This window comes from Manis pentadactyla, chromosome Y (assembly GCF_030020395.1).
Source record: "Manis pentadactyla isolate mManPen7 chromosome Y, mManPen7.hap1, whole genome shotgun sequence".
In the NCBI taxonomy this organism is placed as follows: domain Eukaryota; kingdom Metazoa; phylum Chordata; class Mammalia; order Pholidota; family Manidae; genus Manis; species Manis pentadactyla.
In genome coordinates this window covers 5,559,035-5,571,786 of record NC_080039.1, presented here as the reverse complement: position 1 = coordinate 5,571,786, position 12,752 = coordinate 5,559,035, and the positions used below count along the sequence as shown (strand labels likewise).

Here is a 12,752-nt window from a genome sequence, read left to right as displayed (position 1 = left end):
AACACAGGGGAAAAAATAATTTACCTGATAACACATGCCAAAGAGTTGTCAAACTTGAAATTACTGTTTGGGCTTAAGCAGGAGTGTTCAGCCAGCCAATTGGTTGGATTGTTCATGGAGAAATTAGCTTAGAAAGATTTTTTACATATTTGTTAAGATTGAGTGTGAAATGAATGCTTTCAAAAATGTTCTTTAACGATCACATACTGTGTAACTCATTGCTAGCTTCTTAGAGAACCATCCTGTTGTAGTTAGATTGCCAGTACCTTCAAAATAACTGTTTTTGGGGAGGATTGCAGTTTTGACTGCTGGAAAAGTAAGGGAGTAAGTTTCTTGGTTTTTAAAAAGCCTAGTTTGAAGAGAGGTCTTTCAAAATAGACATTACTACTGGGTTTGGTGATTAGAAATGTATACGATACTAATAGATTTTGGTATGGTTTTGCATGATTTGTGTATATAACTTGTTGAATTCTCCCAAACAGTCCTATGAACTGTAGTGTGTGCATTTCACAGGAAGAAACTGAGACAAAGAAGTTAAGTAACTTGTCTAGTCAGTAAATGGTAAACAGTCTGCTGCTAAGAGTTTGTTTTAACTACTACCCTAGCATCACCTAAAGATTTTGCCTAGTCACTTATCAGTCTCTTTGCTCCCGCTTAAAATAGCTAAAATGATTTTAGATTTCAAAGTTGAATTGACCCAAGTATTGTATATACGAACATTAGTGGAGATTTGTTCTTGACTATTTTTAGGGTGGTACCTCACAGGCAGAATCATAAACAGTGTTAAAAATTTTTCTTTATTGGTGTGTCTTCCTATTGAAGGCTTGCTTTTTCTACTTGTGTTTGAATGGAAGTACATTCAGTTTCATGTACAGCATGTTGAACCTGAGACTGATTTAGATTCAAGACTCATACTTAGGGCTTAGTACTAGAGGGCAGGTGGCAAAGCACTCGGTCATGGGTCATCAGTGGTGAAGAATGTTTTTCAAGTCAGTTTTATAACACTTCATTAGAGAGCAACTGATAATTACATTTTTGTCATTTTAAAGGTATATAATTAAAAGGCCGGAATTGTAGTGTTGCAACTAAGTTTTTTTTTTACTTTTTAATTTTGTTATCATTAATCTACAATTACATGAAGAACATTATGTTTACTAGGCTCTCCCCTACCCCAAGTCCCCTGCACAAACCCCCATTACATCCACTGTCCATCAGCATAGTAACATGTTGTAGAATCACTACTTGTGTTTCTGTGTTGTACAGCCCTCCCCTTTCCCCCACCCCCTACATTACACATGCTAATCATAATACCCCCTTTCTTCTTCCCTGACCTTATTCCTCCCTACGCTTCCATTCTCCCCAGTCTCTTTCCCTTTGGTAACTATTAGTCCATTCTTGGGTTCTGTGATTGGGTGCTGTTTTGTTCCTTCAGGTTTTCCTTTGTTCTTATACTCCACAGATGAGTGAAATCATTTGGTATTTGTCTTTTCTCTGCATGGCTTATTTCACTGAACATAATACCCTCTAGCTCCATCCATGTTGTTGCAATTGTAGGATTTGTTTTCTTCTTATGGCTGAATAATACTCAATTGTGTATATGTACCACATCTTCTTTATCCATTCATCTACTGATGGACACTTAGGTTGCTTCCATTTCTTGGCTATTGTAACTAGTGCTGTGATAAACATAGGGGTGCATCTGTCTTTTTCAAACAGGAGTGATGCATTCTTCGGGTAAAATCCTAGAAGTGGAATTCCTGGGTCAAATGGTAAGTCTATTTTGAGCATTTCGAGGAGCCTCCATACTGCTTTCCACAACGGTTGAACTAATTTACATTTCCACCAACAGTGTAGGACAGTTCCCCTTTCTCCAGTACCTTGCCAACATTTGTTGTTGTCTGTCTTTGAATTGGTAGCCATCCTTACTGGTGTGAGGTGATATCTCATTGTGGTTTTAATTTGCACTTCTCTGATAACGAGTAATGTGGAGCATCTTTCCATGTGTCTGTTGGCCACATGAATTTCTTCTTTGGAGAACTGTTCAGCTCCTCTGCCCATTTTTTAATTGGACTATTTGCTTTTTGTTTATTGAGGTGTGTGAGCTATTTATATATTTGGATATCAAGCCTTTATTGGATCTGTCATTTTTTAATATATTCTCCCATACTGTAGGGTACCTTTTTGTTCTATTGATGGTGTCCTTTGCTGTACAGAAGCTTTTCAGCTTCATATAGTCCCACTTGTTCATTTTTGCTTTTTTTCCCCTTGCCCGCGGAGATATGTTCATGAAGAAGTCGCTAATGTTTATGTCCAAGAGATTTTTGCCTATGTTTTTTTTAAGAGTTTTATGGTTTCATGACTTACATTCAGGTCTTTGATCCATTTTGAATTTACTTTTGTGTATGGGGTTAGACAGTGATCCAGTTTCATTCTCTTACATGAAGCTGTCCAGTTTTACCAGCACCATCTGTTGAAGAGACTGTCATTTCCCCATTGTATGTCCATGCCTCATTTATCGAATATTAATTGACCATATATGTTTGGGTTAATGTCTGGAGTCTGTAATCTGTTCTACTGGTCTGTGGCTCTTTTTTGTGCCTGGAACCAAATTGTCTTGCTTAATATGGCTTTGTAGTAGAGCTTGAAGTTGGAGAGTGATATCCCCCTCACTTTATTCTTCTTTCTCAGGATTGCTGTGGCTATTCAGGGTCTTTGGTCGTTCCACATGAATTTTTGAACTATTTGTTCCAGTTCGTTAAAGAATGTTTTTGGTAATTTGATAGGGATTGCTTCAAATCTGTATATTGCTTTGGGCAGGATGGCCATTTTGACTATATTAATTATTCCTAGCTGTGAGCATGGGATGAGTTTCCATGTGTTAGTGTCCCCTTTAATTTCTCTTAAGAGTGTCTTATGGTTTTCAGGGTATAGGTCTTTCACTTCTTTGGGTAGGTTTATTCCTAGGCATGTTATTCTTTTTGATGCAATTGTGAGTGGAATTGTTTTCCTGGTTTCTCTTTCTATTGGTTCATTGTTAGTGTATAGGAAAGCCACAGATTTCTGTGTGTTAACTTTGTATCCTGCAACTTTGCTCTATTCCAGCATCAGTAATAGTAGTAGTTTTGGAGTGGAGTCTTTAGGGATTTTTATGTACACTATCATGTCATCTTCAAATAGTGACAGTTTTAACTTCTTCTTTACCAGTCTGGATTCCTTGTATTTCTTTGTTTTGTCTAATTGCTGTGGCTAGGACCTCCAGTACTATGTTAAATAACAGTGGGGAGAGTGGGCATCCCTGTCTTGTCCCCGATCTCAGAGGAAAAGCTTTCAGCTTCTCGCTGTTCAGTATGATGTTGGCTGTGGGTTTACCATATATGTCCTTTATTAAGTTGAGGTACTTGCCCTGTATACCCATTTTGCTGATGGTTTTTATCACGAATGGATGTTGAATTTTGTCGAATGCTTTTTCAGCATCTATGGGGATGATCATGTGTTTTTGTCTTTCTTTTTGTTTATGTGGTGGATGATGAGGATGGATTTTCGAATGCTGTACCGTCCTTGCATCCCTGGGATGAATCCCACTTGGTCATGGTGTATGATCCTTTTTGATATATTTCTGAATTCGGTTTGCTAATATTCTGTTGAGAATTTTTGCATCTTCGTTCATCAGGGATATTGGTCTGTAATTTTCTGTTTTGGTGGGTTCTTTGCCTGGTTTTGGTATTAGGGTGGTGCTGGCTTCATAGAATGAGTTTGGGAGCATTCCCTCCTCTTCTATTTTTGGGAAAACTTTAAGGAGAATGTGTATTATATCTTCTCTGTATGTCTGATAAAATTCCGAGGTAAATACATCTTGCCCGGGGTTTTATTTCTTGGGTAGTTTTTTGATTACCGCTTCAATTTCTTTGGTGGTAATTGGTTTGTTTAGATTTTGTTTCTTCCTTGGTCAGTCTTGGAAGGTTGTATTTTTCTAGGAAGTTGTCCATTTCTTCTAGGTTTTTCAGCTTGTTAGCATATAGGTTTTCATAGTAGTCTCTAATAATTGTTTGTATTTCTGTTGGGTCCGTTGTGATGTTTCCTTTCTCATTTCTGATTCTGTTGATGTGTGTTGATTCTCTTTTTCTCTTAGTAAGTCTGGCTAGAGGCTTATCTATTTTGTTTATTTTCTCAGAGAACCAGCTTTTGGTTTCATTGATTTTTTTCTATTGTTCTATTCTTTTCAATTTTGTTTATTTCTTCTGTGATCTTTATTATGTCCCTCCTTCTGCTGACTTTAGGCCTCATTTACTCTTCTTTTTACAATTTTGATAATTGTGACGTTAGATTATTCATTTGGGTTTGTTCTTCCTTCTTTAAATATGCCTGGATTGCTATATACTTTCCTCTTTAGACTGCTCTCACTGCGTCCCACAGAAGTTGGGGCTTTGTGTTGTTGTCATTTACCGGATCTCCATTTTAATTTGGTCATTGATCCATTGAGTGTTTAGAAGCATGTTGTTAAGGCTCCATGTGTTTGTGAGCCTTTTTGCTTTCTTTGTACAAGTTTTTCTAGTTTTATGACTTTGTGGTCTGAAAAGTTGTTTGGTAGAATTTCAGTCTTTTTGAATTTACTGAGGCTCTTTTTTGGCCAAGTATGTGGTCTATTCTGGAGAATGTTGCATGTGCACGTGAGAAGAATGTGTATCCTGTTGCTTTTGGGTGTTGAGTTCTATAGATGTCTGTTAGGTCCGTCTGTTCTACTGTGTTGTTCAGTGCCTCCGTGTCCTTACTTATTTTCTGCCCGGGGATCTATCCTTTGGGGTGAGTGGAGTGTTGAAGTCTCCTAAAATGAATGCATTGCAGTCTATTTCCTCCTTTAGTTCTGTTAGTATTTGTTTCACAGATGCTGGTGCTCCTGTGCTGGGTGCATATATATTTGTAACGGTTATATCCTCTTGTTGGACTGAGCCCTTTATCATTATGTAATGTCCATATTTATCTCTTGTTACTTTCTTTGTTTTGAAGTCTATTTTGTTTGATACTAGTACTGCAACACCTGCTTTTTCTCCCATTGTTTGCATGAAATATCTTTTTCCCTCCCGTGGCTTTTGGTCTGTGCATGTCTTTGGGTTTGAGGTGAGTCTCTTGTAAGCAGCATGTAGATGGGCCTTGTTTTTTATCCATTCACTGACCCTATATCTTTTGATTGGTTCATTCAGTCCATTTACATTTAGGGTGGTTATCGATAGGTATGTACTTATTGCCATTTCAGGCTTTAGATTCATGGTTACGAAAGGTTCCAGGTTACTTTCCTTACTATCTAAGACTCTAACTTAACTCACTTAGTATGCTGTTACAAATACAATCGAAAGGTTCTTTTCTATTTCTCCTCCTTTTTCTTCCTCCTTCATTTTTTATATATTAGGTATCAAATTCTGTACGTTTTGTCTATCCCTTGATTGACTTTGGGGATAATCAATCTAATTGTTCATTTGCCTTGCAATCAGCTGCTCCACACTCCCTTCCATCATTTTACTACCTCTGGTGACAGCTATCCAACCCTAGGAACACTTCCATCTATAGCAGTCCCTCCAAAATAGGCTGCAGAGATGGTTTGTGGGAGGTAAACTCTCTCAGCTTTTCCTTATCTGGAAATTGTTTAATCCCTCCTTCAAATTTAAATGATAATCTTTCCAGATAAAGTAAGGTTGGTTCCAGGCCCTTCTGCTTCATGGCATTTAATACATCATGCCACTCCCTTCTGGTCTGTAAGGTTTCCGCTGAGAAGGCTAATGTTAGCCTGATGGGCTTTCCTTTGTATGTGATCTTATTTCTGCCTCTTGGTGCTTTTAACAGTCTGTCCTTATCCTTGATCTTTCCCATTTTAATTACTATGTGTCTTGCTGCTGTCTTCTTGGGTCCCTTATGTTGGGAGATCTGTGGATCTCCGTGGCCTGAGAGACGATCTCCTTCCCCAGATTGGGGAAGTTTTTAGCAACTACCTCCTCAAACACACTTTCTATCCCTTTCTCTCTCTCTTCTTCTTCTTCTCGTATCCCTATAATGCGAATATTGTTCTGCTGGAATTGGTCACACAGTTCTCTCAATATTCTTTCATTTTTAGAGATCCTTTTTTCTCTCTGTGCCTCAGCTTCTTTGTATTCCTCCTCTCTAGTTTCTGTTTCATTTATTGTCTCCTCCACTGTATCCAACCTGCTTTTAATACCCTCCATTGTTCTCTTCTACGATTTGATCTCTGACCTGAGTTCATTCCTGAGTTCTTGGATGTCTTTCCATACCTCCATTAGAATGTTGATAATTTTTATTTTGAACTCTCTTTCAGGAAGAGTCTCGAGGTCCATGTCATTTAAATCTTTCTTGGGAGTTGTATTAATAATTTTACTATGGGGCAGGGTTCCTTTGGCGTTTCATGTTTGTATATGGCGCCCTCTAGTGTCCAGAAGCTCTATTCTGGATCTGCTCAGCCTCTGAAGCAATGTCGGGGGTCGCAGGGGAGAGGTACCAGTGCCTTGGGGGAGGAAAGAGCTGTTCCCCGCTTCCCGGCTGCTGTGCCTGTCTCCACCGCCTGAGCCAGTGGGCCGGACACACAGGTATAAATTTTTGTCTCAGAGCAGCCAGATATGGATCCCTGCTTTCCACAAGTGGCCGGAATCCCAGTCTCCCCAGGAACTCTGTCTGTATTAACTTTCCAACCCGGTAGTCATGCGAGACTCATGAAAGCACCATGAAATGTAGGTTTGTGCTCCCAGAGCAGATCTCTGGAGCTCGGTATTCAGCAGTCCCAAGCCTTCCACTCCCTCCCTGCTCCGTTTCTCTTCCTCCAGCCAGTTAGCTGGGGTGGGGGAAGGGCTCGGGTCCCGCAGAGCTACAGCTCTGGTACTTTACCCTGTTCCATGAGGTCTGCTCTTTTCTCCAGGTGTATGCAGTCTGACACCGTCCTCTTTCCTGTTGCTCTTCAGGATTAGTTGTTCCAATTAAATTTTCTCATTGTATTCATTTTTAGGAGGAAGCCTCTGTCTCTCCTCTCACACTACCATCTTTAACCCTCAAAATAGCTCTTCTTCAAGTTTTTTATCTTTTGAGTCCTAGCTGTAAAGCTTGGTGCAACACCTTCATTTTTTTTAAACTGTATTAACACATTTGATTTATTTTTGTAGGTGTGGAAAGTGGTTTGGAGACTCGTGAAAAAGGAAAGCCACTTGTGGTGGTTGTAAATGAAAAATTGATAAGCAATCAGCAGCTGGAATTGTCAAAGCAGTTCTACAAGGACGGACATCTCTTGTATTGTACCTGCAGGTATGCTAGAGACTGATGATTTGACCTATTTAATCTCTCCCTAGCTCTTGCCTACCTGCCTAACCTTTCTGTCTTTTTGACCTCCTACCTTTTCCCACTTCAACTGTCATTTATGTGTTGTATTTCTTTCAAATATAATTTCATTGCATGTGAGTATCTGTGTGTGTGTGTGTGTGTGTGTGTGTGTGTGTGTGCGCACATGTATGTATATTCATCTGGACATGCAAGTCACAAGAATATAGTTTTTTAATTTGCTTAGATTTTCTTTATCCAAGGAATGCATTTGCTTATTAATTGAAGTTTTGCCTTCAGTAAATGCACTGGAATCCCTAAATTAAGTTTTTACTCATTCATTAATTCAACTAAACCTAATGAGTGGCAGCCATTACTTTATGTGCTATGGATACAGGGAAATACAAGAGAAAAAGTCCCTTCTTTCATGGTGCTTATGTTCTAGTTGTGGGAGTTAGTAAACAGTTCATAAATAAGCCATCAAGATAGTTACACATGGTGAAATGTGTTGTGAAGAAAATAAGGCAGGATGATGGAATGGCTGTGGTGGGTGAAGACTAATTAGATAAATTCAGGGAAGCCATGACTTGGGTATATAACGTTTGAGGTGATACCTCAGCGACAAGGAAGAAGTAGTAATGGGAAGCTAGAGGCAGAAAGAACAGCAGCAATTGCAAAAGGCCCTAAGTTAGGAATGAACATAGAGTTTGGTGCATTTGAGGAACAGAGGGAAATTTAGTGTGACAGAAGTATAGTGAACAAGGAAGAATGTAGTGTAAAATGAGGCTGAGTGGGGACAGCTCGTATAAGAGTTCTGATTTTATTCTGTTTAATGAGAAGCCATTGGAATATTTTAAGCAAAGGCATTACTTTATGGTAAGGAGTATTATTTTCTAGAAGTATATTAGAATTCTGCAAGAACTGATCAACATCACAATAGAAGGATGAAGAAAATTGCTGTTTTTTTTCCTTACTAATGCTTCTTGAGACAGTAGAAGCTTGACAAAGGGTCAGGTCAGTAATTTCCAATTGTTCGAGTTTAAAAGCTATACTAATTTGATGTTGTAAAAAGTAAAGACCTCAGTGAAGAAGTATTACAAAATAGATAATTTTTAAGTTAAAATAAATTGAAATTAAGATAAATGAATCTTAGAAGAAACTGACTAGAACATATTGAGCTTTTCTTTTAATTTTATGTGTCTCTTAGGCAATTTAAAATAAAAATGAACACCTGTTTATCATTAAATATTTATTGCATGCCTCCTATGTGCCAGGCATTATTATAGGCACTTAGCATACATCACTGAACAAAACAGATTCCTATTCTCATGGAGAGGAGACAGATTTATTGATTGTTTCAAGAGCAGCTGTTGGTGTCCTATTCCCTATAATGATGGAGAAGAGGGAATGTCAGGGTGGTTTTATAATAATAGAAGCCATTCTAGAAAGCATTGTGAGTCAGGGGAGAAACTAGTTAATCAAAATTATGTGGGCTTCAGATAATGGACATATCTGTCCCTGGTAGTTGAGATTATTAGTGGTTAACAGGCATTTCTAAAGAGAATAAACTCTCACCTTCCTAATTGGTTTATGCAAATCAGTTTTTCCCAGTCACTTTTGATGATGATTTTCATTCTAAATGTTGAATCAGCTTTAATTTTATGTTGGTACATTAAAAAAAGAGAAAACATTGATTTCATAAACATATCCTATACTTTGGTTGAAGAGGAGGAAGCTATACAAGTCTCCACTTTATTCATTTTTTACAGTTTTTTAGAAATCTTTCTTTGTTATATTAATTTCAAGAAAGTCATACACATGAATGCCATAAGAATCAGTAATTGGTTGTATTTTTATTTTAGGTATATCATTTATTTGCCCCAAATCTGGGCTGGGTGGTTGTATGTCTATTCTAATTTAAGTGACTGGTTTAATTAAATTTCTGAATAGCTGTATGTTGTGATTTGGAACCTTATTACCGATGTGCATGGTGGCTGTGCATTGCTTAATTGTATATGTATTTATGTTAGAAAATTATTGGCAAAAGGAGTTTTTCCACAATCTTCATGCATGGTTTAGTAGTCTCCCCAGCTTATTGTTCTTATCTGGTAGCTGTTAGTTAAAGTTGCATTTATTCTGTTTTCATAAATTAATTTTACCTCCAATTACATATGCCCAGTCCTGAGAAGTGTTCCAAAGCCATGTGACCACATCAGTTGACATAAGAGAAAAGGTATGTGTTGGATTGATATCGACATATAGTCTCTTCATACTGCTTTAATCTTGGTATGTTTATCTGTAGTATTAAAATACTTACTCATGTGCAGTTTGAGAAGCATCACAGTGTGCTTGGAAGTTAGATTCAGTCATCAAGTGGGTAGCAGATGAATTATGGGATTTTCTTCCATGTTACTAATATTTTTCTTCTATTGTTTTAGCACACTTCCTTGGTTATTACAGCCAATGGACTTATCAACACTGAAATGTTTTCCTCCTGGCCAGCCAAAAAAATTTTCTACATTTTTGGATAAAGTTGTTGGATTACAAAAATAAACACTTAAAACTCTGAACACTTTAAAAACACCCCACAAGTCCAGCCTATGGAATATGGTTAAGTCAAATAAAATACATAATACATGTTTGCAGAATAATATAAATTTCCTACATTTATAGAATGTATAGAAAATTTTATGGTGTAAATGTTAGCATTTGGGTCCAAATCCTAATTGCAATTTAATAAATTGATTAGATATGTTTCTCATATTTTCGTAAAAGAAATATGTAGTAAGTATTCATAGGTTTTTGTCCTAGAATCCTAAGTGGATTCAGAATCATGAAAAAAATGAACAAAGCTTAAGAACTTGGACAAGAACCTCAAAGATGGTTACTAGTTTGAATTTTAAAAATGAAATAGTAACAAACTTCTTAAAAAAGAGCAAAGAGCACCTTTAGCTTCTTAATCCAAGGAACCAAATTTTTTAAAAAAGACAAGCAAAAATGATGCATTGTGCTCTGAAATAAAAAGCTCAGTAGTTACCTAAAAGAAATGAACAAGATTAACTATCAAGTCATTTGATGTATTGTACTTGGAGAAACTCTTTTTATCCTGAAGGGTGAAGTGGATGTGTTTGTTCACTTTCCTCTAAAATACAAATAGAAAGTGACAAAATAATCTTGCCTGATGTCAAAGCTTTACTGGTTTGAGAAGAGTAAATCAGGAAAGACTTAACGCCAATAGGACTTGATGTTATTTTTTAAGGCCCTCTCTTGCAGTGGTATTGAAACATTTATTGTAACATCAGAGGAATTGATAATTTATGTGCTTAGAAAATTAGTTGTACAAATGTGTAAGTGATCTGATGTGTGTAATGCCTAAATATATCATTCAGAGTTCACACAATTGAAGATACACATATATTAAGGAATTCTGATGAACAGAGATTACCTTTAAGACCAAAAAGTAAACCAGATAAGCCATGAGTGTTCATAGTTTCCTGGTGGAAATTTTAGATATAATCCATTCATAAAACAAGAGCATTCACTATGAAGACCTACTTTCCACTGTATTATCCCAAAATGTTGAATATTCTAAACATTTGACTGGGGATGCATTATGTGATGTTTTTGTAGATTTATTTTCCTCATTGTGTTTTACTTAAGCTAATGTTTATTAAAAATAAATTCTTACTAATGGTAGAAGGTGGTGGCTAAGAAGTACTCTGGGTAGCAGGAGGAAGCCAACTTGGATTACAATTTTGCTGAGAATAAGCTTAAAAGTGAGTGAGTTGCATCTACATGGGTAGGAATTCACAGCACCATAATCATAATTGTATAGTATTTTGATGTGCTCATGTTGTAGAAAAGGCCCTATTCAAATATATGGGGATAATTTGACTTCTGTGCTTTTAAAGTGTTTCTCTGGTTTGAGAAAAACAATTGTGGCTTAAAATTTATGTTTACTCAATCTTTCATCATTTTATGTCATGAAGGACTAACCATAGAGAAACAGGAACAAGTGAAAGGTTTACTTAGAACATCAGACAGCTGAAAAGCAACATAGGGCCCCACAACCTTGGCTTTTTTAATTTCCCTAAGAATACATAACCCAGATTCAGTTTTTTTGTTTAGCAGAAGCTTAAGTCAGTGGTGTCGACTGTGTATAATGACATCCCTTTGATTACATATTTATGAGAATTGTATCAGTTGTGGGGTTTAAAAATCAAAGGATATCTTCGCATCGATTTGATTTGGCGGGAATCCTCAAGATCGTCTAGTCCAATCTCATCATCTTCTCAGTTGAGAAAGAAGGTCAGAGGTTATAGCTTGTCTAACAGCCTTTGGCAGAGCTGCCATTAGAAGCAGCTCCTCGACTCCTACTCCTGTGCTCTTTCCACCATACCATAATATATGTTGTAAGCTTTTTGTTTCTTCATAGTTTTGTTTAGTGTTTAGTTACTTTAATCTTCAGAGGAAACTTGTTCATTTCCAGAAGCTGTTCATCTCATTTCAGTTGGAATTGAACACTTTGTGTATTTAAGTTTTCTGTTGGTGTATGACAGCCTTACCTCAGACTTATAAATCTGTCATTCCTGAGTGTTTGCAGTCTAGCAAGATGTTCTGAGTGGGATTGGTACTAGATTGAATGAGTGAGGGCTTTAAGACAAATAACTAGATTTTTGGAGTTGGAAGAGAATTTTAAATATACCAGATGGAAACCACTCATTTTACAGATAAGGAAAGAGGCAAAGATGAATTAATTGCCAAGTTTACATGGCATTGGTCCTTATGAAAAAATTAATGATAATCAAAATTCTATTAGAAATAATTTGCTCAGTGGAGTGAAATCACTTTGGTGTTATTACAAGACAGAGCTTCAGGTTCTTGAAAGCAATGAGTAAGTGGAGTGCACTTTATTTAATAGCAGCTTTCTGCTGCACGTATTTCGAGTTCCAGGAATAAGGAAGCAATAGAGAAAGGTTAGTATTTTGAGAAATTTGCATCGTGGATAGGTTCAGAGGTGGAAAAGTAATAGTTAGAAAGTTGATGTTGGAGTAGGTAAAAGATGATGTGAGGTTATAGGATGATGGGAAAGATTTTAGATTACTGTGCTTACAATTTTGGAGGAAAAGTAAGAGCTGGTAGGATTTGGTGTTAGGTAAGAAAGAGTATATGAAAGTACTGTCAGGTTTTTTTAATTTCAGGCGCCTTAGAGCACTACTTTGTATGCCTTTAATGGCAAATAATGCAGACACACAGGGAAGTGTAAAAATATGTTCATTCTGATATTTTCAGTCTGAGAAACTCTTCCTCAGACTAAGTCATTAATGACTAGCATGATCTAGATAATTTTCTTGGCCCTTTATTATGGTATAAGCACTTAATCCCACTGATTTGTTCACATATAAAATTTTCAGAGATGACCAGGAATCTTTACACAGTCTGAG

General features: G+C 36.9%; 1 pseudogene; it reads left to right on the top strand.

The window, feature by feature from the left end:
* LOC130682194 (putative bifunctional UDP-N-acetylglucosamine transferase and deubiquitinase ALG13) overlaps nt 1–12,752 on the top strand; it is a 105,960-nt pseudogene that overhangs the window by 39,236 nt on the left and 53,972 nt on the right.